The sequence below is a fragment of the Gymnoscopelus braueri genome (assembly GCF_963280865.1).
Source record: "Gymnoscopelus braueri genome assembly, chromosome: 23".
Lineage (NCBI taxonomy): Eukaryota > Metazoa > Chordata > Actinopteri > Myctophiformes > Myctophidae > Gymnoscopelus > Gymnoscopelus braueri.
This window is the reverse complement of record NC_137625.1, coordinates 11,236,507-11,260,529: the sequence shown is the minus strand read 5'-3', so window position 1 is coordinate 11,260,529 and position 24,023 is coordinate 11,236,507.

Below are 24,023 nucleotides of genomic sequence, written 5' to 3'. Positions count from 1 at the left end.
AGGCGCACGCACGCACACGCACGCACGCAAGCACTCACGCATAGCAACATGGTGAACTTTTTGATGTACTGACGAGTGAGGTTACTGGAAATTTTGCAACCAAATCTATTTAGCCACTTTATCTTTTAAATGTCACAATGTACAAACATGCCACACACAAACTCACACACACACACACACACACACACACACACACACACACACACACACACACACACACACACACACACACACACACACACACACACACACACACACACACACACACACACACACACACACACACACACACAAACTCAAACTCACACACACGCATGCACGCACGCATAGCAACATGGTGAACCTTTTGGTGTACTGATGAGTGAGGTGGAAATGTTGCAACCAAATCTATTTAGACACTTTCTCTTTTATATTTCACAATGTACAAACATGCCACACACACACACACACACACACACACACACACACACACACACACACACACACACACACACACACACACACACACACACGCACACATGCACTCACACATGCACGCGTAGCAACATGGTGAACTTTTTGCAAACACTGGTCCTGTCCATACCAATTCAAATGTCCATATGAAACACAGGCAATCCATACTGTCAAGGCTAGGGTGCATCCACTGTTCTGGACCTGACTAGGTCCACACACGTCATTTAAAAAAATATTATTATTACTCACTTATATTACTCACTTATTTATTTACTCACTACTACAGTACCTATTGTTTTGTATAGTATGATTCAGAAAAGTAAAACCATCAACTTCTGAGCATGGATTGAGTTGGTTCTCATATTTGGCATACTACAGGAGGCCATCCATAAGTCTGTTTTAGCCTTAACATACATGCAAAATGAAGACTGCGGACAGATCTGGTAAGGGTGCTCACTCTGTAGGTTACACTACTCTTTTTAATCTATTGGAGTATTGGCTATTTTGTTCATTTGGAAAGAACGTGGAAAATTCTACATGTTATAAAATGATGACATACCAATCCTCCTCTTGCCTGTACATCAGTAAAAGTTATCTACTGTAACAATTGGTTGTTAAGATAATCCTGATTGCTTCCTGTTGATAAGATTAGAATTCCAAAGATGTCAAAAGAGTTGTGAGTCACTGTGTTTTGAAAGCAGGTTTACATTCCACAGTGCATTCCAAACAATGATAAGGCATCTCATGCTTCAAAATACCCCCAACAGCCCCCTGTTTGGACTGATAGTCCAGCTCAAAGTTCACACTGCTGGTGGCTCCTTGGAGACCTTTTGTTGCCATTGTTCACAGGAAATGCCAATGTGCCTCAGCACGTCACCAACGGACCAACACATACAGTGATGTATAATCTATCACACTCAAATAATACCATACAGAGAGGAAAAGCATGACGTCGTTACTTAGTTACTGTCCTTTAGTTGGAAGCCAGCAGGCTAATGTCACATCATTCTTGTCATGTATGGTGTTAGGGACAATGAAGCATGTTAAAAAATTACTTGTTTAAGTCTAAAATACTCACAGACTCACCGCCAAAGGGGAGAATTCTCCCCTTTTCAGTCAATGGTGTTTACCGCCAAAGGGGAGAATTCTCCCCTTTTAATTTTTTTATTTTATTCTGTTTTTGAATTCTTAAAATGTTTCTCTAATTTTTTAGTATAAATTTATAACCCTAACCCTAACGAATTAGGAGATATAAAAAAATAAATTTTAAAAAATCCATTCACTTCAATGTTAAAAAATAAACAAATAATTCAAAATGTTTCTATAAAAAAATTATTAAAAACCCTGGCAGTGGGTGATTTTATTATGAATAAACTTTGGCGGTGAATGTGTTAAACTACGCCTTTCCAAAAGTACCACTGATGTGTATACAATAAGTTTTTGGAAACCGGGTCGGTGACGTTGATGGCAAAAGTACCACTCAGATTATCCGGAGTGACAGGAATGTTGTGAATCACACAATTAGTATAGGAAATGACTTTAACATAATTTATTTTGCTCAATTTCTACTTCGATGTCATTTTTGTTGTACGATGCCGTTGTGAAACAAGTATCCTTTACGATTATCTCCCATTGCACTGTCCTCTTTGGCAAAAGGCAGAAATCTGACACTGGTTTTGTTCTGCACTGTACCTGTTGGCTGTGTCAAAAGTTCAGCATTGAGAGAATTTAGATTAAATCTGCTAGAATGCTTGTCATTTAAAAAGGCTTAGTTCCTTATTTGCTTGAAATGGCCAGTCATAGCCAAGAGGACATAAGGTACTGTATACCAACAGAACAAATGTATGAGACCCAGACAGCGCTGATACTGTATGGAATTCATAAGGTTTAAGCCCACAGGGCTACAAGTCCTCTGATGGTACATTATGCTGGCGCCACAAAGGTGCATCTCCATGTTAAATGTATGTCAAATCATACTTATTGAGATGCACAATGCCTAAATGTATGTTTGTTCAGGTGCAAATGCTATTTGTTTTGCGTTGCCCAACTTGCCTCCTCGTTTTTCATGTTCTTTCCTGCATAGCACATCCTGTGAACTATCTCCACCTAGCATGACTCAGCATGACTTACTGTAATGAACCTGTTCCAGAATAATGTGTCTGACATGACTCAAACAGTTAACTATTAATAGCAGTGAACAATGGACAATATCTGACCAAGTAAACTGAAAAATTCAATTATGATTATGCCCAACGATTGACTCAGCAAGTTTAAATGCCAACTGGTCACTATATCTCAAAATAGATGATATCTATAAATATTCAATTTTGTCTTTGTCCTAGCCTCGTGAGCCAGAATCTTTTTCACCTTTGCTTCGTGCAACAAAGGAAGGCGAAGGAGACAACCTTCCCAGGATAGTTGTATTACACCAGCCAATCAGAGTGCACAGAGGGAGCGCTCCAAATGTGGTGACAATTTTTACCAGCCGTGGTCTGAAACACGCACCGGAAAACATTACTGCAGGCAAACCTTTACACAGACCCTTATCAGTTCACCACTACTCCATTATTGACTGTAATGAGCAAAACATCAGTGCTTCTTTTGGCCAAGGTTTTATTTGATAGCAGACCTCTCTCCCTTCTGCCCATAAAGTTATGATTTTGCCCAGGACAGTAAGTAGGTGTGCGTCTAGGCTAGTCTTTTCCTCACTTACATTTGCTCTTCAAATACCATTTTGTATGCAGAGGAATGCCTAAACCCATTAGCCGTTAAGTATTAAATGCATGTAAGTTCTTAGAAACCAACTACCGGTAAATCAAACAATAGAGCCCCACACACAAGTTGCCTTTTCTAACTGTGGTTTAGAAGCAAGTTCCTCACAAAACTGGCATCGATCATTACATATCCAAGATAAGCTCTTGGATGCAGAAATGTTTAGACATCTTACACTTCAGCATTCCCATGCATGCTGCCATTCCAACCCGCAGAATGTTAATTCTACTAAGATGGATTAGTACTCTATGTAACGGTCACTGACTCAGAACAGGCAAGGACCCACAAACACGAAACAGAAGCGATCAGGCAATAAATCAAAGTTCACAAGGTTTAATGCATGGGTCAGAACCAGGACATCCATTAGCAAAAGCAAACCAAACCGGCGGGATGAAACAGAGATTCAGGGTCCAGGAGATCAATCAACGAAGCCAAACTTAACCGGCTGGGATCAGGCAGAGGATCAGGGTACAGCAGGAGTTCAGACGGGCAGGTTCAAGAATCAGTTATTAAGTGCTGGAAGGTTTAGTGTAATGCAAAAGACAATCCGGCATGGAAGAAGTGGAGATGGACTGGCATTAATGTACGTATATGCTGAGGTGAATGAGCTGCAGGTAGGGGAAATGGACGGGGAAAACAAGATAGTGAGGTCAGGGCGCCTGTCAGTAGGGGTGTTGAACCGTGAGGAATAGGGTGTTCCTCTGCATGCGCTTCCTGGTGAGGCTCCTCACTGGCAGGAGTAAAGAAGCGGCAGGTAATTCCACGCGTATTGGAGGACGGGCGTGGTTTCACAACCAGTCCGAAAGGCATTAGGCATCAACAGTGATTTGATTTAAGAACTTAAATCAATCAAATGAATTTCATTTGACTTATACTGTACATACAATTAGAACAAATTAAGCATTTTAATCTGTTTGACTTGATCAACATAAATTTAAGTGAGTTCTTTCGCACTTTTTCAATTCAGATTATCAATATATATAATAAATATAATGAGTTCAGGTAGATATGGCCAGAATGTCAATGTCAAAATAATCACAATTATTGGCGTCACAGTATTGATACAGATCACGAAAATAATTGTGACCTTAAACTGAATTGACCCCCTCCCACCCCTACTCAGCACATCACTGTTTCCCTATGTTCCCTAAGTGTCAATCACAGGGAGACTATCTTGGTGCCACCGCTCAGTGGTTTATTATTATATATACAGATTATGTAAAAGAACACTTATGCTACCACTGTCTGTACTGCTACCATGTGACATGGCTGTGCTCTGTGGTCTGGTCCCATACAGTATGAACAAAATGGCTGCCTAACAATAGTAAATGACAAAAAAAAACAGCTCTGCTCAAAGTGTGGAATGGGACATAAATGTAGGTTTAAGGAAGAATAGAATGTTTTATGTTGTGTCAAACAAACCCCTACCAAGTCATCCTCCATAAACTGATTTCATATAGGCTACTGTGTATCATCATCACTCTATTGCTTCATAACTTGTGCTTGGTGAACATTCTGACGTGCGGAAGTCTGCTTTAAGAAGTTACAGTGGCTCTACACATCATCAAATACATTTCAGATGATTTTGAAACTGGATGCACTTAATACACTTGAACCTTTGAAACCCTTCATTAGTTTAAGGCAGTCATTTTGTTGCCTGATTGTAAAAGTTGTTTGCCCCAAGCTTTCATTTCCTGTTTTTATTTAATGTGGGGGCAATGGGGCAAAAATGCAATAATGTCCAAAATGCTTCACAATGAAGACCACAGCAAATAAAAGCGAACATTAAAGAACTACCACGCTCAAACAGCTGAAAAAATATACAGCCTAAAGACGTATAGATGCACACTAGACAGGTGTGGAAGAGCAGAGAAGACAGCCAGTTCCTTGTCTTCATGTGTCCCTGCCATATTCCCAGACTTGTTACATCCTCCATCCTCTTACACAACTGGATACACAGACTCTTGCAAACTGGTACTGTAGCTCTACTTTCTCACTCCTCCAGAGACTCAAGAATGCCTGATATCTTGATTTGGTGGAATTGACACACACCCATTTTTAAAGGCGCTGGAGACAGACTCCTTGCACCTTTGATAACGCAATAGTCTAGATACTATCCATCTTTAAAGCGTTCACAGCCCACAGTTGATCGGATGGGTGGGCTATATGGATTTTCAGAGCATGTTTACTTTAATGAATAATCAATCAATCGATTAAGTTCCGGCTTGTATCAATGAAACTAACATAGTATACTTCAAGTTCCCATTTATCTGTATCACAATAATAACTCATTTTCAAGGATTTAAGGAAAAACTACAATGACACATGTTTTCCATATTTTTTTTATGTTAATGTTATATATTATCATTAAGAGTTTTGCCATTTATTTGGGGAACCACTTGCAATATCTTCACAGCCCACCACCGGTCCCCGGCCCTCAGGTTGAGAACCGCTGCTATTGACTGCAATTAAGGTAATCCACGTCAATCATGAGCATGACCCAAGATAAACGTAAATAAGGTTGGCATGACCTCAAGTTAAAAAAATTAAAAGAGAGGACGCACAGCTCGTAGCCACGATGCATAGATTTATTTAGGAACCAACGTTTCGATTTTTTTTTTTTTAACAGAGGTCTTCTTCAGGGAATAACACTATACTAGTCAAGGTGAGCCTCACATATAAAGGGTGGGACAGGTGAATTGGAGAGGTGTGTCCTCAAATCAAGGTCATCAACCAATTATAACATTTTTGCAACCATATTATACAAAGAACATTTACAAAAAACATCAACAATCTTTAAAATGTAGAATACACTTGATGAAAATCTGAATAGCCTAACGAGAGAGACATATCCTAACAGTGTGTAAAAATACACCACTCAAGAAGTACCCATCAATGGACATACACCTGGAAAAGGGAAGGCCAACTGTAATGTGACCTCATGATATACATATGCAACTATAGGGTTTTATGGCATAATCACAGTAAGAAGGCTATATAGGCATATAATAAATTAATTAAAAATGTTTTTTTTCAAAAGAACAAAAAAATCAAAATAATAAGGGACAGAGTAGAGGGAAATAGGTCTGATTTACCATCTACAGACGTGAAGCTCTAAACCAGGGGTCTTCAACAGGGGGTCCGGGACCCCTAGGGGGTCCTCAGAATTACTACAGGGGGCTGCCAAATCTTTGTGTGGATAGGATAATTTCTTTTTACATTAACCACTTGGACTATTTTTCGGCGAAGAGGTTTGGTGTAGAGGGGAAAAGGAGCAAACCAAGTACAGAGCCAAAGGTTAATCTTACTAAGTATTGAGGGTGAGTCGTAAAATGTCTGAAATAAACAAAATAAATCTCCAAAACAAGGTAGTGGGGGTCCCTGCTTCATCTCTCTCTCAGCTAAGGGGTCCTTGACCTTGACTCCTTGTAGTACTTAATAAAGAAATGTGCCCATGCCATCATGTCTGTTTTTCACAAATGAATGACTAGGGCAGGGCCTATCAAAATAAACTAGTGTGATAACATAGTACATGTTATTGTTGGCTTGATTTTTGGTGTAGCACTACCTGGGGAAAAATCCACCAGCCTCCACTGCCTTGGCCTGAAAAACTTTGAAGACCCCTGCTCTAAAACCGAGGGACAGCGAGTGCATTTTCCGGCAGCGGCTGCTGTCGCGGCAGCGGCTGCTGTCGCGGCAGCTCCGCGGAGCTGCCGGCCGGCTGCGTTTGTGTAACGCAGTCCCCACCAATATTATTTACGATTCTGTGCCTATCGGTACATAACTCGGACGGCGCTTAGACGAATAGCAGACCGGTCGTCGCGGGCACTCGTGCCTGGAGGCGCTCGGGCGTGACTCCTTGGCCTCAAGGTCTGCTGATTCGGCGCGCCTCCGTCATGGTCCAAAACTATACTTTACTTTATCGGCGGAAAAAAGAAGTTGACTGCCGCTCCTCCACCGGCAGTTCCGCGACTGCCGCTCCTCCACCGGCTGTTTCCGCGGCAGTTCCGCTGCTCCGCCGGCAGCTGCCGCTCCACCGCCGGCAGTCACTGCCGGGAGCTGCCGCTCCTCCACCGGCAGTTCCGCGGAAGTTCCGCGGCTGTTGCCGCTGCCGGAGAATGCACTCGCTCCTTCTGCTAAAACCTGTCACAAAAAAGGTCTGTTAAGGCCATTAGGGGCAAAGGGTATTGAGAGTGGAGATCCAAAAGGCCTCTGTCTTCAGGAGTGCACCATCCAGATCCCCCTCATCTGTTGGCAGACACGTGTTTGATTACTATATAACGGAGAGCAGAAACATAATGACCAGCCTTGTTAAAATGAGCAGTAACAGGGTATGCAGTATTGTTACAACGGATGGAGCTGCGATACCGGCTATACGGGTTATAAGGGCACGGGTAGTTTTGCCCACATAATATTTTTTGCAAGGACAATAGATTATTGCCTTAGTACTGCACGTAATGATACCCGTAATGAGATTTTTCTTCTTCACCCGAGTGAGGATGTTTAAAGAATGTATATTTGATAGTCCTGTTGCACTGTGCGCATGACCTCAAGTTCAAACATTCTGGAAAGAGACAGACACTTGAAAATACTGACAAAATGTTTGCTGGGGGCGAAACTAATTGCTGAAAACTTCAAAATAATAAATGACTCACTTTATATGTCTATTCATTCAGTTACAAGTTACCCCACCTGTAACAAGATGATAGCATCTCAAAATAAATCATGGCCTTCAAGAGGATTGACATGTTTGTTTTTTTGTTCCCTGCTGACAGGTGCTTCCCCAGCATGTAGGAACACATGTTGTGACACCCTCCCCCGGCTTCCCTCCCCCAAAACAGGCCAATTGTGTTCGTGAAGATGCTCGCGAACACAATTGGATTGGATTCGAACCCACAACCTCCGCTGCGGTAAACAGATACTCTACCCACTGCACCACCCGAGCGCCTCACATTATGTTTAAATTCTTCTGTCTCTATCTGTGTCAAACATTGAGCAACGAACATCAGGGATTTTTTTTGATTTTTTTCAAACTGTGTTTTGGAATGAGCTCCTTCTAAGATGCTTTTATCCATCTTAAGGACCAATGCAGAGGTGCCTCAGAGACTGGACTTATTGGCTACCTGCAGGTAAAACTAGCTAACAGCAAAGTCTAAACCAAGGTTTTACCTATATTGTTACATCTGGGCCTTATTAACGGGCCACGGCAACACAGAAACAACATCTAAGCCTTAGATGTTGTTTCTGTGTTGCCGTGTGTGTTTTTGTTTTTGTCCCTTAGATTCTAAGGGACAAAAAACGCACGCACACATTGCTACTATATGTGTCTATGAAATGAATACCAAGGACCCCAACGGAAACAAGTCCGCAAGGACTTTTTTGGACGGACCTTTTAGACAAAAGTATTAGTAATGTAATTGTGATGTTTTACATTCTTTTTGCCTAATAAAATGTTCAATCACACACACACACACGCACAGGCACACGCACACGCACGAGAACCTAACATTACCTAAGCTATCCAAGTTATGGATAGGATACCGCAACATTTTCAGGAAACACAAATTGTACACAATGTTGCCACAACTACAACTAAATAATACTTTACTTAACAATACATGTGTATTTGACATAGCAACAAACAACACTTGAACTTCTCCCTGATACTGAACTCAATACACCACCGTCCCCATCTTCACACCTGTCTGATACCACCAATCAAGTGATGATGAACATACCCTAAATGCCATGGCAACATACAGTACACATTTCACCTGATTTCATGTAGGTATTACATAAACTAATTCTTTTTCTTGAGGGTTTTCCTATTCCAACGTAAAAAAATGGCAATGTCATATCTTAATCACAAGATACAGCTTAATAAAGATTTACAAAATATAGATTATGATTGCTTATTTAAAGCAAAGTGACTTTTGATTTTTACATAATTAATGAGAGTTATAAGAGAGGCGGTTAGCATACACACTAGAAAGGAATCAGTCATACAGTATACATGTATCACACTTCAGTGCTAAATGTCTGCAGTCTGAGTAACACACTTACACAACAAACCACATATACTGTACTGTAGCAAGTCATGTCCAACAATAGTTCTCCTGATCCGTTACAGTATTATTGCATAATATAAGTAAAGTTTATGGGATCAGATCGTCTGATGAAAGTCTATGAAATAGAAGTAGAGAAGTGTATCATCCTTTACAAAACATAATAATAACATTTTCATGTTTTCAAACATAATTTTTTGCAAGAGTAATGTGTCAATCTTTCAGATGGTGGAGCATTTATTTCAGAATGAAATATGTAATTTCACTCCAACAATAATATATAATATATGTTCAAAAGCACTCAGAAGCAGATGACAGCGGCAAGCTATAGTTGGACTCAAGGTTCTGACCCACGATGGCGTGACTAAAGAGTTAGAGATACTTGCGGGCGTTCTACAGGGTGATACCCTGGCCCCCTTCCTGTGTATTGTGGCGATGGACCATGCCCTGACAGTACGTTTTAACAGCGGGCGACTCTCGGGCGATCCCGGGCGACATCGTCCAAAAGATAAAGAAAATCCATCTTTCATCGCCCCCCCGCCCACTTCGCCCTATCGCCAGTAGTCGCCGGCTCTCATAGACATATAATGCACTTCCGGAAAATACTATCCTGATCGCCCGCTGATCGCCCGCTGTTAAAACGCACCGTAAGACTCGCAATCAGTGGCAGGGAGGAGACACTGCAGGGTTCACGCTGGTCCCGAGGAAAGCTCAGCGAGTAAATCCCTTATCGATCACTGACCTTGACTATGCAGATGACATTTCCTTAGTCTCGGAAACAGTAGAGAAAGGAGGAAGGGAACTACTACTGGCAGTAAAAATGGAGTGTGGGAAGATTGGCGTCAAGCTCAATGATGCCAAGAAAACTAAAGTAATGGCATTTAACACGGAGGACATAACCATTGCCACTGCCAGCGGGACGGAGCTTGAGTTTATCAAGGTAGTCAAGAAGTCAAGATCTGAAAGTCCCTTGCTTGGAATATTTTTTATGGAATGAGGAGAGTGTGGAAATCTGACATAAATGGTAAATTTATATAGCACTTTCATCCAAAGCGCTTTACATAGATTGTGCATTACATTCACCCATTCACACACACATACACCAATGGCGGAGGAAACCATGCAAGGCACCAACCTGCTCATCGGGAGCAATTAGGGGTTCAGCGTCTTGCTCAAGGACACTTCGACACTAACTCTAGGGGAGCCCGGGATCTAACTGGGACCCTTGTGGTTCCCATCCGGCCACTCTAACGGCCACTCTATCCCTGAGCCACTGCAGCCCCTCAGCAGACATGGGAGAAGACCTCAAGAGGAGGCTGTTCTTGGCTACTGTAGCAGTAGTAGTATCAATACTGCTGTACAGGGCTGAGACATTGATGCTCACAGTACAGCAGGAAAAGGCCCTGGATGGCGTCTACTCAAGAATGCTACGAATGGCACTTGCCACCACATCAGAAAAGTGGACCTCTACGGAGGCCTGCCGTGGGTCACAGAAAAGGTCTGACAGAGAAGGATGAGGCTGGCTAAAACCAAGGCGGTTTACATTAAGCAACATTTTCCTTCAGTCTTCATAGCAGATATGCGCTAAGGTGGTGACCAAAGTAATATATTTCTGTCACATCATCAGGAATGAGTTATGTGATGATGTGCTGCCGTGTTGCACATTGTATGCACAAGCAAATATGCTTGCATACACATTTTCATATGTGTACAGATTATGTTAAAACAGCCTACTGTACTCCACCCTATAGTGGTTTTATATTAAAGCAAAAATTAAAAAGCTTCAGGTGACATTTAATTATTCAGTCTTGCTTAAGCTCAATTGCAAGCAATATATTTGTGACTGGTAAATGATGTCACCTTTGCTGAGGAATTTCACGTACAGATATACGTGTTGGCAAGTTTATTCAAGGTTTACATTCCTTGAATAATAATGGTTTGACTGAGTGATCCTACATGGAGTGACACAACATGTTCCTTGTGTCTTTGAAAACATTGGAATGAGTGTCAATTATGTTTTTAGCCACTGTGTTAATGTGTCCCTGTATTGTAGTCTGTTGTATCTTCCTTGTGTCTGTTGCAGTGGACCCATATTATGTTATATTATGTATTGCGGCTGATAACAGTCCCAATGACTGATCAGCCGGCAGGCTAAGCCTGGGAGATTTAAAAACTGTATGACGCGCATTAAAGTACTCAGTTCCAAACAAATGCTCAAGTTTAAAATGTTTACTGTGCAGTGTCACCAATTATTACAATTTACAATAAATAAATCTGTAATAAATATGTGCACAAGATAAGTTAAACAGTGAGCAATTAACAATAATACAAAATGCGGTCAACAAAAATATAGCTCTCCCAGCTCACCCCACCTCCATGGTCAAATCAGCCTTAGAGTGAGCAGGTGAGAGCCACTACCTTATAGACACTGAGGCCACCCACAGTGACACTCCCACCACCAAGGTGCCAATGCGGTGCCTTCATCAATCACATACAAATAACCCACTCTAGTGCACATTTGGCTCCTACATTATGTTTATGATAAAGTTGTAAACTTGATAAAGTCTCTACTCCCTGTACACCTACGACTGCGTGGCTTCATGTTCCACACCACAGTGATAGGCTTGATCACGAACGATGATGAAACAGCGTACAGGAGAGAAGTGGAGAACCTGGCACAATGGTGCCAGGAGAACAACATGGCTCTCAACGTTGATAAAACAAAAGAGATAATCTTCGACTATACACGAGGCCTCCCAGAGATCACTCTCCCATCCAGATCAGGGGCGCTGCAGTGGAGAGGGTCAGAGAGTTCAAATTCCTGGGGGTCAACTGAAGATCTCACCTGGGCAGTGCAGACAGAGCGAGTGGTGAAGAAATCACAACAACGCCTCTACTTTCTCAGAAAACTGAAGAAAGCTGGCATGGATCCAAAAGTCCTAAGAGCTTTCTACAGAGGCACCACATGTACATTTGATGACGCTCCTTTGTGTGTGTGTGTGTGTGTGTGTGTGTGTGTGTGTGTGTGTGTGTGTGTGTGTGTGTGTGTGTGTGTGTGTGTGTGTGTGTGTGTGTGTGTGTGTGTGTGTGTGTGTGTGTGTGTGTGTGTGTGTGTGTGTGTGTATGTTACATTTGCATGTGTGTGTCTCCCCCTAATCCTCTCAGTCACTGTGGCTCCACTCATTCCTGTGCCAAACCAGTGCCCTAACTTTGCACTGTGAACTGAATTACCTCCCTCTCACCCTTTTTCTTTTACAGCCAGCCTAAATGGTTTTACGCTTGTTTCATGTCTAAGAGCTGTGTCACAACACTCACACCAGTCCATAACAGACATTCAGCAGCCATTTATTATATAAGATGATATAAAAGCCAATGTGGCGTGATGTGACGCAATTATGCTAAAGTTGACTATTACTAATTACATGACAAACAACAACAAAAAAACATTTGTGAGTAAACAGACAAGCTCTTTTCTTGCTCTGTCTTTTCCATTTGTCAGTCTGCCTGACCATCCCAAAGTGCCATAATATACCCCCCGTGTAGAGAGAGAGGGGAGTCAGCGAGTTCACAGGGATGCTGGTGGTCTATCCTGCATGGTGGAAAGTTTTGGGAGAGCGAGACAAATGCAGCTTCCCCTCCCGGGCCCCTAAGGATAATGTGCACCCCCCCATTTGTGCTCCTGTCATAAAGAATGCACTCCCACTAAACCACTTTCCCACCAGTAAGAGGATTACTAAGGTAATGCTTTCATATCAAGAGATGCTCCGGCAGATCTGTACACTGGGAAGCTGAAGTTAATAACTCATGTAGAAAATTAAAGTGAGATTTTGACTGCGCTGGATTGACTGAGTGCCATATTTGATGGCTATTCTCTGAATAAGCTAGCTTACTGCTTTATTGACACTCACCTACTAGGTGGGTAATGTTTGTCTGATTATAGGCTGAAACCTAATTTGAAGTACTTCTAACCTTGAGATACAAGTAAAATGTCTCTTTTCCAAATGAGATCAATCTGCCATTGTAAAAATCAACACCAGCACGGACACACAAGTTCACTTATAATAACAAATGGAATTCTTTGTCTTCAAAGTTTTTCAGTAAAAACTTTTCAGTGAATTTGTAAAAAATAAATTGCCATCAATTCACAGCAATAATTTCAACTGACAATTTACTAAATGTATCAAATGTTGTAGATTACATTTATGTTTACATCATAAACATAAATGTTAACACTTGTCCAAAATTGCCCAGCTGGTTCATTGAGGGTGTTGCAGAGAAGAGATTGGATGCACACCATGGATTTTCCCATTATTTTAGGAGTTCTTGTTTAGGTAAGGAATGTTTACGTAGCGTCTCCTGCTCTCTGACAGGCCTCATGTCCGATCAGGATCAACTATGGCTGTGTGTGTGTGTGTGTGTGTGTGTGTGTGTGTGTGTGTGTGTGTGTGTGTGTGTGTGTGTGTGTGTGTGTGTGTGTGTGTGTGTGTGTGTGTGTGTGTGTGTGTGTGTGTGTGTGTGTACAAACGTAAACCACTTCCTCTTTGGTGACTTGTTTGTTTTTCAGTCTGATGACCACTAGCTGTCTTTTGTGTCTCCACTGTGGAATGGCGGTCACATTCACGCACCCGTGGCGTATGGTGAACACACACACACACACACACACACACACACACACACGCACGCACACATGCACACATGCACACACACACACACACACACACACACACACACACACACACACACACACACACACACACACACACACACACACACACACACACACACACACATGCAGACAGATTCCTGCAAACACATTAAAAGTGATAAGAACAGGGGGCGCTGTCGAGTGTTGAGCAGGATGCACTTCACAGTAGCTTGTGAAGTTTTTATATAAAACATTTATTACAAAACCAGCTACTCTTGGTGGAACTTGTGTATGAAATGCTGACTTCATATGAGTAAAGAATTATTAGACCAAAAATGCTGACAATAAGAAATTAAAGCACGGGAGAAAGCCCGAAAGCCTTGGGTGTCGATAGTTCTAGAGGAGAAACTCCGTCCAGAGTACGGACAACTGGAAAGTTTTGACCGCTACAGCATCTCTAAGGGCATAGCTAAAGTCCAAGCTACAGTCATTCTGTTCCCTAGGAGCCTCGGGTTGGACAGGGTGACAGATCCTGAGGAGAAACTCCAGAGTGTGGGATGTTTTGACCGCTATAGCATCGCTAAAGTAAAGTCCAAGCTATGTTCAGTGCTTTCCTTTCTTGTTAAGTCTGAAATTTGTAATATTATTGACGAGAAATTTGCTGGTATGGCTCATATGCTGAGAAGAGAGATAAGTGACTGCTATGGCTAAACTGAGTGCCCAAATTCAAACTCAAAATGTAAAGATACAGGGCCTGGACATCTTGGATACTGTCGCGGAATTGGAAAGTGAAACGTTGGTATCAACTCTTTCCGGCCAAGAGGGACAGGTTAGACGAGGAGGAGGGACATTCAAAGAGATACAATATGAGAATTGCTGAAGTGAAAGAGGGGAATGAACATGGGCAGAAAACCAGGGAAGTTGCCGAAGGAATTAAAATCGGATGGGAATCCGGTGATAGACAGAGCCCATAGAGCAAACCAGTGACCAGTAGAATAATACATATATATGTATTTTTTTTAAATCAATTTTATTTATTTATAATCTCCTTACCCATCTTATTAACCAGTATTCCTATCAATATTGAATCAGTATCAAAATCTGTTTGAATTGTCACATCACAGGTTTACAGGGGTAAATCAGTGGGCAAAATGTGTGCTTGTCTGCGGTTCAATCCCTGATCTAGTCATACCAAAGACTATAAAAATGGTACCCAATACCTCCCTGTTTGGCACTCAGCAAGCATCAAGGGTTGGATTGGGGGCAAGTCCCTGTGACATACCGCCCAGGGGGTTGTACTCGTACCTCAAGCTGCCTCATGCTACAGAAACAGGAGATAGGCTCCTGACCTATGGGCCACATAGCTTGGGAATCATAGTCTACTCACTTAATATTCTCTAAATCAAGCACTACCTAGGAGAAATCCAGTGATGTATTAGTTTTCATAATCCTGATTCTGGGTACTTCAACACTATAATTCAATAATATTTTTTAATTAATTTCAAGACACCAACTATACATATTTGTGAATTGTGGTGATATTTTCCATTTCTCAGGACTGTGCCATTCAGGAGCAGTGCAGGACATCTGCATTTGACTTTGACCACCTCGATGGGGGGCAAATGATGAGTCAAAGAATGTATAAGGATAATTCCTTTTAACAGGACGTTCATGAAAGTCCTTGCGGGCTTGTTTCCAATGAGGGCCTGTGAGCAACTAGGGGTTAAGAGTCTTGCTCAGGGACAAATTTCATTTCATCGACACATATGCTGGCGTGGCCTGGAATCGTACCTGGGGCAATCAGGGCCTCTGGCTCCCTAGGCGGGCTCACTAACCACTCAGCTATGGCCGCCCCTGTCAATATTTGGATACCAATCACTCATTTCCTTTCACTCCCCATCTACAGTACCGTAGCATCCAGTTGGAGCAAAGGGTCAGTATTTCTACAACACATCATTTCGACTCTCTGAGTCAAGACAAACCCTGACCCAGGATAGAATTCAAGTCAAGGTGTGGACTCATTAGGGTCAATTATCACTATTCCTACTGTTCACTATCTCATGCCTTCTCGCTTGGTTGTATGGACTCTTTTACCCCTCAAACTGCTTGACCCTAGCAATTCTCCTGCAGTTAACACCTGAAGCCAACAAAGAAAGAAAGAAGAAGAAGAAAACAAAAACATTATTTTGCTATTAGAGTACACCAATCGTTTTTGATTTATTGATTGATTGATGTACTTTATTTAGTAAGACATGAGAACAACAGAACAAGGACAAATTCACAATACAAGGTCTACCAAACTGGAAGACTCATTAAGCACTGAGCTTGTTTAAGATGAGATCCCCATGCGCACAAATCATGATGAGAATCGTGAGATCTTTTAGTTTTTTCTTCTCAGGGGGAAAAAAAAGTCTTCCGTCTATATTGTAACATAGATCCCCTTGGAGGTAAAAATGTTCCAGGAACACTCGCAGGGGGGTGGGGTGATCGAGGTTGCGGAGCAAGAAAATCCCCTGTCTAAACCCTAGGAAAATGAAAAGTTAATAAGAACAGTGTTGGGAGAGAGCAGTAGTGTTAGTGATCTGGCTTGGTCACAGGAGGGGGGCACGGTGGGAGAGTGGCATGAATGGACGGGATGGGTGGAGAAGTATTTGTGTTGTGTCCCAGTGGACAATCAAGTTACTAAACATGTGGCCTGTAGCCAGGGGGGGCAATCATCTTTTGGCCACACAAGGGGGTTGGCAGTAGGGGGGGATCATCTTTTGGCTACACAAGAGGGTTGGCTTGGGTACTAATGGCTGCAGGTGACAAATCAAACGAGGCTCAGTGCAATGACATACTCCATGTTTTTGCAGTTGGCATATTGTACAAATGAACCACTTAAACTGTAATTGGTCCACAATCTTTCCCCTCTACACCCATGTTTTTCACCAAAAATAACAAGATCTACAAGCTCACAACACGACAGCTGGTAGGTCTGCTATGTTCTCCTAATGTTGCTAATGCTGCCCAGAATAGGGATGATAGTGTAATTCCCGGGATTCAAACCCGGGGCTCCCGTGCAGGAAGGGACACTAAAGCCAAATATCCACTAGCCTATAGGAAAATTACCCCTTGGCCAGGAGAGATATTAGGCTTTTGGTCTTCAGGCAGAGGCTCTGAGCTGCACTAGGATGTGGAAGTGGTTCCATTTATCTAGAAGATCAGTAGCAGAAGTACAAGTACAGAATTATCTTCCAATATAGACTAACAAAAATATTAATTACATTTATTTATTTTCACTGAACTCAGTATTTCCTGTTTTTGAGCGGATCGTGTATAATTTCCTGTTTTTATGAGTCAGCAGGAAGTGCCAGTTCAACATTTTCACCTTTTGTGGTTTGAGACGACTAGACTAGCAGAGAACCGGTGCAGAGATAAAACCTTAAATGCACCACACAACTAGTATGTGGAGCTACAATATCAGTTGCTCAGAGAAATTAAGTGGCGGGTTATTGGTATGCAAAAAAAAGTAAAGAAAAGTGCGTAAAAAGCAGTGAAATAAAAATGTTCACTGCAAACACTTTACACATATAGTTACAGGTTTTTCTCGATTGCTTGAGCACAAATGTCCAAACAGAAGTCACTTTTGCAAAACAGTTGCAAAACTGAAAAATGTCATTTGCAAAATGCCTTAAGACATAAACGTCACAAAATAAATGTCTACCAAAACAGCATAACTTGTAATCTCACAGAAAGTTCGTTTATATTCATCATCACAATAGCCCAATAAACACTAACTGCTTCTACTAGTATACCTTAACATGGCTAACCTATTTTGTGTATAATATGTGCACTTTCTGATAATACGCAAGTAAACGTTGTAGCTACCACAGCACAGGTACTATGTATTTGGTCACAGACCCCCATTTGAACAGATTTTGTGCCAGGGCCAAAATGTGTAAAAAACTAAAAACAATTAAATTAAATTGCCGGCCTACAAGCTCACAACCCGTTGCACCGTGAGGCGTTGTGAGTTTGCACTAGTAGATTGGCAAATTCTGAATGGCCGCAAAATAAAATAGAGCTTAAGTGTTTAAACTGTTCCTCATTTGGCTGGGAAATCCCCTAGAATCCCCTCAAGGAGCCTGGAGGACCCCGGACCACACTTTGAGAACCGGTGCCTGAAAGGATCTACAGCAGGGGTCTTCAACAGGGGGGCCGGGACCCCTAGGGGGTCCTCAGAGTTGCTACAGGGGGTCCGCCAAATCTTTGTGTGATAGGATAGGATTGTTTTTTACACTAACCACTTGAACAATAGCATCCCTATTCTAAGGACAGCTTTAGCCGAAAATGGCCGATCTACAAGCTCACAACGCCTCGCAGTGCGAGGCGTTGTGAGCTTGTACATCGGCTATTTTCGGCAAAGAGGGGTAAAAAGAGCAGACCAAGTACAGAGTGAAAGTTTACTAAGTATTGACGGTTTGAGTCGTTAAATGTCTGAAAATACACATTAACATGAATCCAACATCTATGAAAAGCTTTAATCTGCAACCCAATGTTATGTAATATATAGTGGGGGTCCCTGCTTCAGCTCTCTCTCAGTCAGGGGGTCCTTGGCCTGAAAAGGTTGAAGACCCCTGATCTACAGTAACAAGCAGAAAGAATTTCACTGAAGAGCAAAAACGTAAACAAAAGGCTTTACTTAATTGTAATGTGTTCTTTACAAATTGTGGGAATGTGGGTGAGGCTTATAATTCATACCTGATGTGTTGTGAGCTTGTAGATTGGCTATTTTCGGTGTGCAACATCCGCACACAACTAAGTCAGGCATCAGGCATAAGAACACCCACACTGAAGATTGCAGCACACATGGCCGTTGATCTTTGACCTGGCACGTTTACAGTGGCTTGTTGACAATGATGTTCCTTCCTTCCACGTCTACTTACTTCTGACAAGTTGAAGCCTACTTCACCCACATGCATGAAAATAATGAGTTGAGTTGCACTGGCTTATGGCTCCATTTTGTCCAAGAGCAGTTAAATAAAGATTTTATACTGTACAATAACTATATACGATATATATATATGTTCTGATGATTACATAAAGGATATTAATGTAAAAAAATATATATATATTGTATACAGTATCACTGAAATACAGTAAGGTATATCACAGTCACCGATTCTCATTTCTGAATATTCGTACTATTGGTGCCACAGTTGATCTCCTGAGATTGGGCTGGACCCACAGCCCAGACTCTCTCATTGATTGATGATCAATGTGGCACAGATTTATTCTGAAACATTGGCTCTTTGTCTTTCCCATATTTTCTTTCCCTATTTTGCCTGCATCCGGGCCCCTCTTCCTCTATGGCCCATCGCTTACTTGCTCCATTCTTGCAAGGATCCATTCAGAGGTGACCTCTTTAGGTATGTGTGTAAGGTGTGTAAGGTGTGAATGTTGATAGAACGAATGTGCAAAGAGGCTTTGCAAACATGCAGACAAACATTTATTGGAGAAATTTCTATCTGCCGACACCAAATGCTTCAGTTTTGTTTGTCATGATTCATTTCATTGATGTGTTTTGTTCTTTGCATTTAACTGCATCTACTGGTTTGCAAAAATGTGCTAAACATTGCATTTAGTGGGAAGGTAATCATGAATGTGTAGAATGTGCTCATTTAGGTCATGGTCATTATGACTATGTGGCCGCAGTTTCATTCAATATAACTTAGCCATCGAGAAAAAACTGAGAAACTGAGGATGTTGCTGTGTAGCAAATAAATAACATTTTGCATTCAAATGGCTTCCCAACCTCTTCTTTGTATTAGTACTATGTGGCCTTTTAGGAGCCCTTCCTCCTAAGTGTTTTTAGTTTAGTTGTCAGACACTGTAGATCCCCCTCATTTATTAACAGTTCAACACTCACGACTCAGTGGGTTGCGGGCATAATCAGGCGGTTCTGCAACATGACAACGGTATGCCATGACATTGTTCAACGCAATAATAAAAATAGGCTCAGGCAATACAGTTAAATGATTTTGTTTACTGCACAAAAGTATATGAGTGTAGTCCGTCTGTATGGTATGTATGTAAGGTGGAAGGTGGAAATAAAGGTGCTGTGTGTGTAGTGAGTCAAAAGGCAAAATACAACAGAAACCCACAGTGTAGAACTAAAGCAATGGCCACAATCAATAAGAGAAGCAGCCAATGCCCAGAATAAAGTGAGAAACTAATCACAGAGACTTCATGGGTTCTATGAGCCTGGCCCACAGGTGTATGCAAGTACAATCAGCCATTGCTTCCTCTTTCTGCAACATACCATAGAACACACAGAAAATCCACCAGGGAGAGATGTTTTTTCTGTGATGTCATTCAGGTCTCATCTGCCAATATTTTTTTATCCTATCAAAATGTGTTAATTGTCCATTATGCTCAGTGGCCAGCTTTGCTATAACCTTCCCAAGTCACTCCCATTAACCACTTATACTTCAATCTATGGCAGTGTTGCCTGGCAAAAATATACTCACAACGCATCTCAATGCTCGTAAAGCTTGTAGATCTAGATTTTTGCTGGATGACACCGGCATACGTCCAAGTAAATTAAGATGTTTTTTGGTCATTTGCACCTATAGATGTGGCCAAAATAGGGACACCGGGGTTAAAGTGGTTCATCGACTGGAACTGTTGAAAAGGTACAAGTCGTCCAAGTTCACCTGCCCTCTCTCACCAGGGTTTAAGTGCATTTTTACTGTTGAGTGCCCCAAGAGTTAGTGTCTGGAAGCGTCGGGGCGAATGATGCAGTAAAGTAGCGCAGGGCTGCGTAGGGCCCTGGGGGTGAGGGGGCCCCAGTGTGAGGGCCAAATCCATCCCCTGCTCTTGATCCGCCTTAGATCTGTGGGGTCAAGGTAAAGCCCAAAACAATGGCTTGCACACAGACCAATACACAAACTTACTCATGTGTGACTGAGGGCATAGGAATGCACGCTGCCTCAGTGTATATGTGCGTCTGAAAGTACACTGAGAGAAAGAATGAGCTGTGAGTGTGTGTGTGTGTGTGTGTGTGTGTGTGTGTGTGTGTGTGTGTGTGTGTGTGTGTGTGTGTGTGTGTGTGTGTGTGTGTGTGTGTGTGTGTGTGTGTGTGTGTTGTGTTGTGTTGTGTTGTGTTGTGTTGTGTTGTGTTGTGTTGTGTTGTGTTGTGTTGTGTTGTGTTGTGTTGTGTTGTGTTGTGTTGTGTGAGTGTGTGAGAGAGAGAGAGAGAGAGAGAGAGAGAGAGAGAGAGAGAGAGAGTTAAAATAGCACTCCAGATTTAGCTGTGTTATGGAGAATGAATCAATATCTGTGTTCAAGGATGTGAAATAGTTTATTCTTATTCGCTGAGGTTAGGAAAATCCTCAAAATGACGATGACACTATATATCTTCATAATAAAAACGTAAGATGGCAAATTGGCAATATAGCCTGCAGCCATAGTACAGGGTTTGCAGCCCAACCTAGTCTCCAGGCAAAGCCACATACTGTACTGTACATACTGTTTTTAGAAAAAAATACTTGTTTCACTTATTTCACACCTCATAAAGGTATATTGCACTTGCACAAAAAAAATATTTCAACCACTTCATATGACGTGACAGTAGAATTGATTCTGATATCCTCCTGCAGGCTACATTGGTCTGTTTTGTTTTTACTGTATTGGAAGAGAGAAATTAACTGGAACCTTTAGGTCTCATTCCAAATGAGCAGGGAAACTGAGATGATCGTTGCACAAGAAGAGGATCGGGAATTCGGGATGACACGCTCAATGAACCGTGCACGTCTGTCACATGACGACGTGCACGGGTGTAATCTCCTTGAACAGGGAGGTCTGCTTTGAAGGCTCTGTCACACACGCTGATCTGTAATGACATCCAATCTCGTCCCTTTCTCTCCGCCTCATCATCAAAGTGTGCTTGTTGCTCATGTACCGGTTTAGTTCAAATACTGGACAGTAACCTAATTAGGCTGGGGTCGTGACACTGAGAGTTAAGTCTACAGCAATGGTTTTCACACTTTTTCATGTCAAGTTAACAATATTAAAAATAATAAATTAAAGATATTACATTTTTTTGGGGAAATGAGCAGATCTACAAGTTCATCGCCACGCATTGTGAGCTTGTAGAAAGGCTCTTTTCAAATAGCTAGGTTACATCACATAGTCCGTTCAAACTCTAGGTCGTCCTCAGACGAGCCCTCCATCGTTGCTTCCAGTCAGTTCGCTGGTACTTGTGCTCCTGCATCATTCTTGAGTAAATCCACATATGTTAGTGTGGGACGTCCTCGTGACCGATGCCTGTGTGTTGGTTCCCACAGCACCAATTTGCTGGCCTGCAGCTCTTGATGCCTTTGGCAGTGTCCTGCTTGTGTCATTCTCCTGGCTGCTATTTTCTCACTCACCCTTGGTATTCCCTCGTACAGGATCTTGTTGGTTACAGGTACACTCTTGCTGATGTTAAGTACTGCACGCAACATTCTGGTGTAGCATCCGTCTAGAGACTTCTGCAGGGTTGGATTCAGGGTCCAGCATTCACTGCCATAGAGAACAGATTCTACCGTTGCATAGAAGAGGCTGAGTTTGATTTGACGGGGAGGTTGGAGTTCCATACACTGGTCATGCCGTTTAGGGCCCTCCATACAAGTGCCTTCCTCACCTTAAGATCTTGCTCGGTTGAGTTGACCCATGAGCCACAAGATACCATGAGTGGACAACCGGATCTCCATTATGTCCATCCATATGGGTATATTAGTCGGCTTGGCGGTTCAACCAACTCGACGCCAGGGTTGGCACTCGCTCGGATCCTCGACAATGTGCGTACACCGACTACGAGTTTGAAGTCAATCGGTGGGACAATTCTCAAGTTGTGTGAACTACAGATGCACACACAGACAGGCAGACTGACAGAGATTTCATGCACTTATAGTAGGACTAGACCAGGGCGCCAGCCTACTCGGGAACAATGCAGATCGAGAATGCATTCCCCACCCGGTAATGCAATACCCGTTGTACCCGTCTGTCTGCCTGTGTTGCTTTTATGCCCATAGATGGAGATAACTGATGTCGTCAGTATATGCCCATATATAAGCATGCCCACATATGGGCATATGGGTCGGATCGGCGGTTCTGGACAACCGGATCACCCTATATGCCTATATTTTATACCCATATATGGAGATCACTGATGTCGTCAGTTTATTGCCAAATATGGGCATCCCATATATGGGAATATCGGTTGTAACGGCGGTTCTGGGATACCGCCAATCTGAGCGATGCGGCGCCGGGCACGGAATTCCCAGGGGACCTTGAACATTCGCGTGCAAAGTTTTAAATTGATCGGTTGGACAGTTCTCAAGTTACGTGAACTACAGATGCCCACACAGACAGGCAGACTAGACCGGGGCCCCCAGGCTCAATTGGTCAGCCCCCTCATGAATCTCAGATGTCAGGCTCAAACTTACAGTCAATTACCATTACCATTACTATAGCGGGGCGCAGATAGGTGTTAACGCGTCGTTGACACCTCAATAGCCCAGACAGAGAAACATACTTTTTTTCGGTCGCGGCTGGGGGGGCGGGGCTATTGCGGTTCGAGTTGAGCCCCCACGGCCGTGCACATAAATCGGCGCGCCTGGTCTGACTGTGTCCTTTTTAAGGCCATATATGGAGATCTCTGTATCTGTCTGCCTGTGTCCCTTTTATGCCCATATATGGAGAGCCCTGATGTCATCAGAATATGACCATATATGGGCATACCCATATATGGGCATATCTGTCGCATTGGCATTTCCGGACAACCGGATCTCCATATATGCCTATATTTTATGTCCATATATGGAGATCCCTGATGTCATCAGTATAACCTAGTCAGTGTATGCCCATATACAGTATTTGGACATTCCCATAGGCTGTAGCTATGTGAAATTTTGAGCATCTGTAAGGTCTATAGGCTATTAAAAGTGGAAAGTAAATTTAACACTGATCGTTGGTTCTCAAAGTGGGGTCCAGGTACCATCAGGGTTCCTTGCCGCTGCGGGGATCTAAATGGATCCTTGTCGGTAACTCTGAGAGTTATG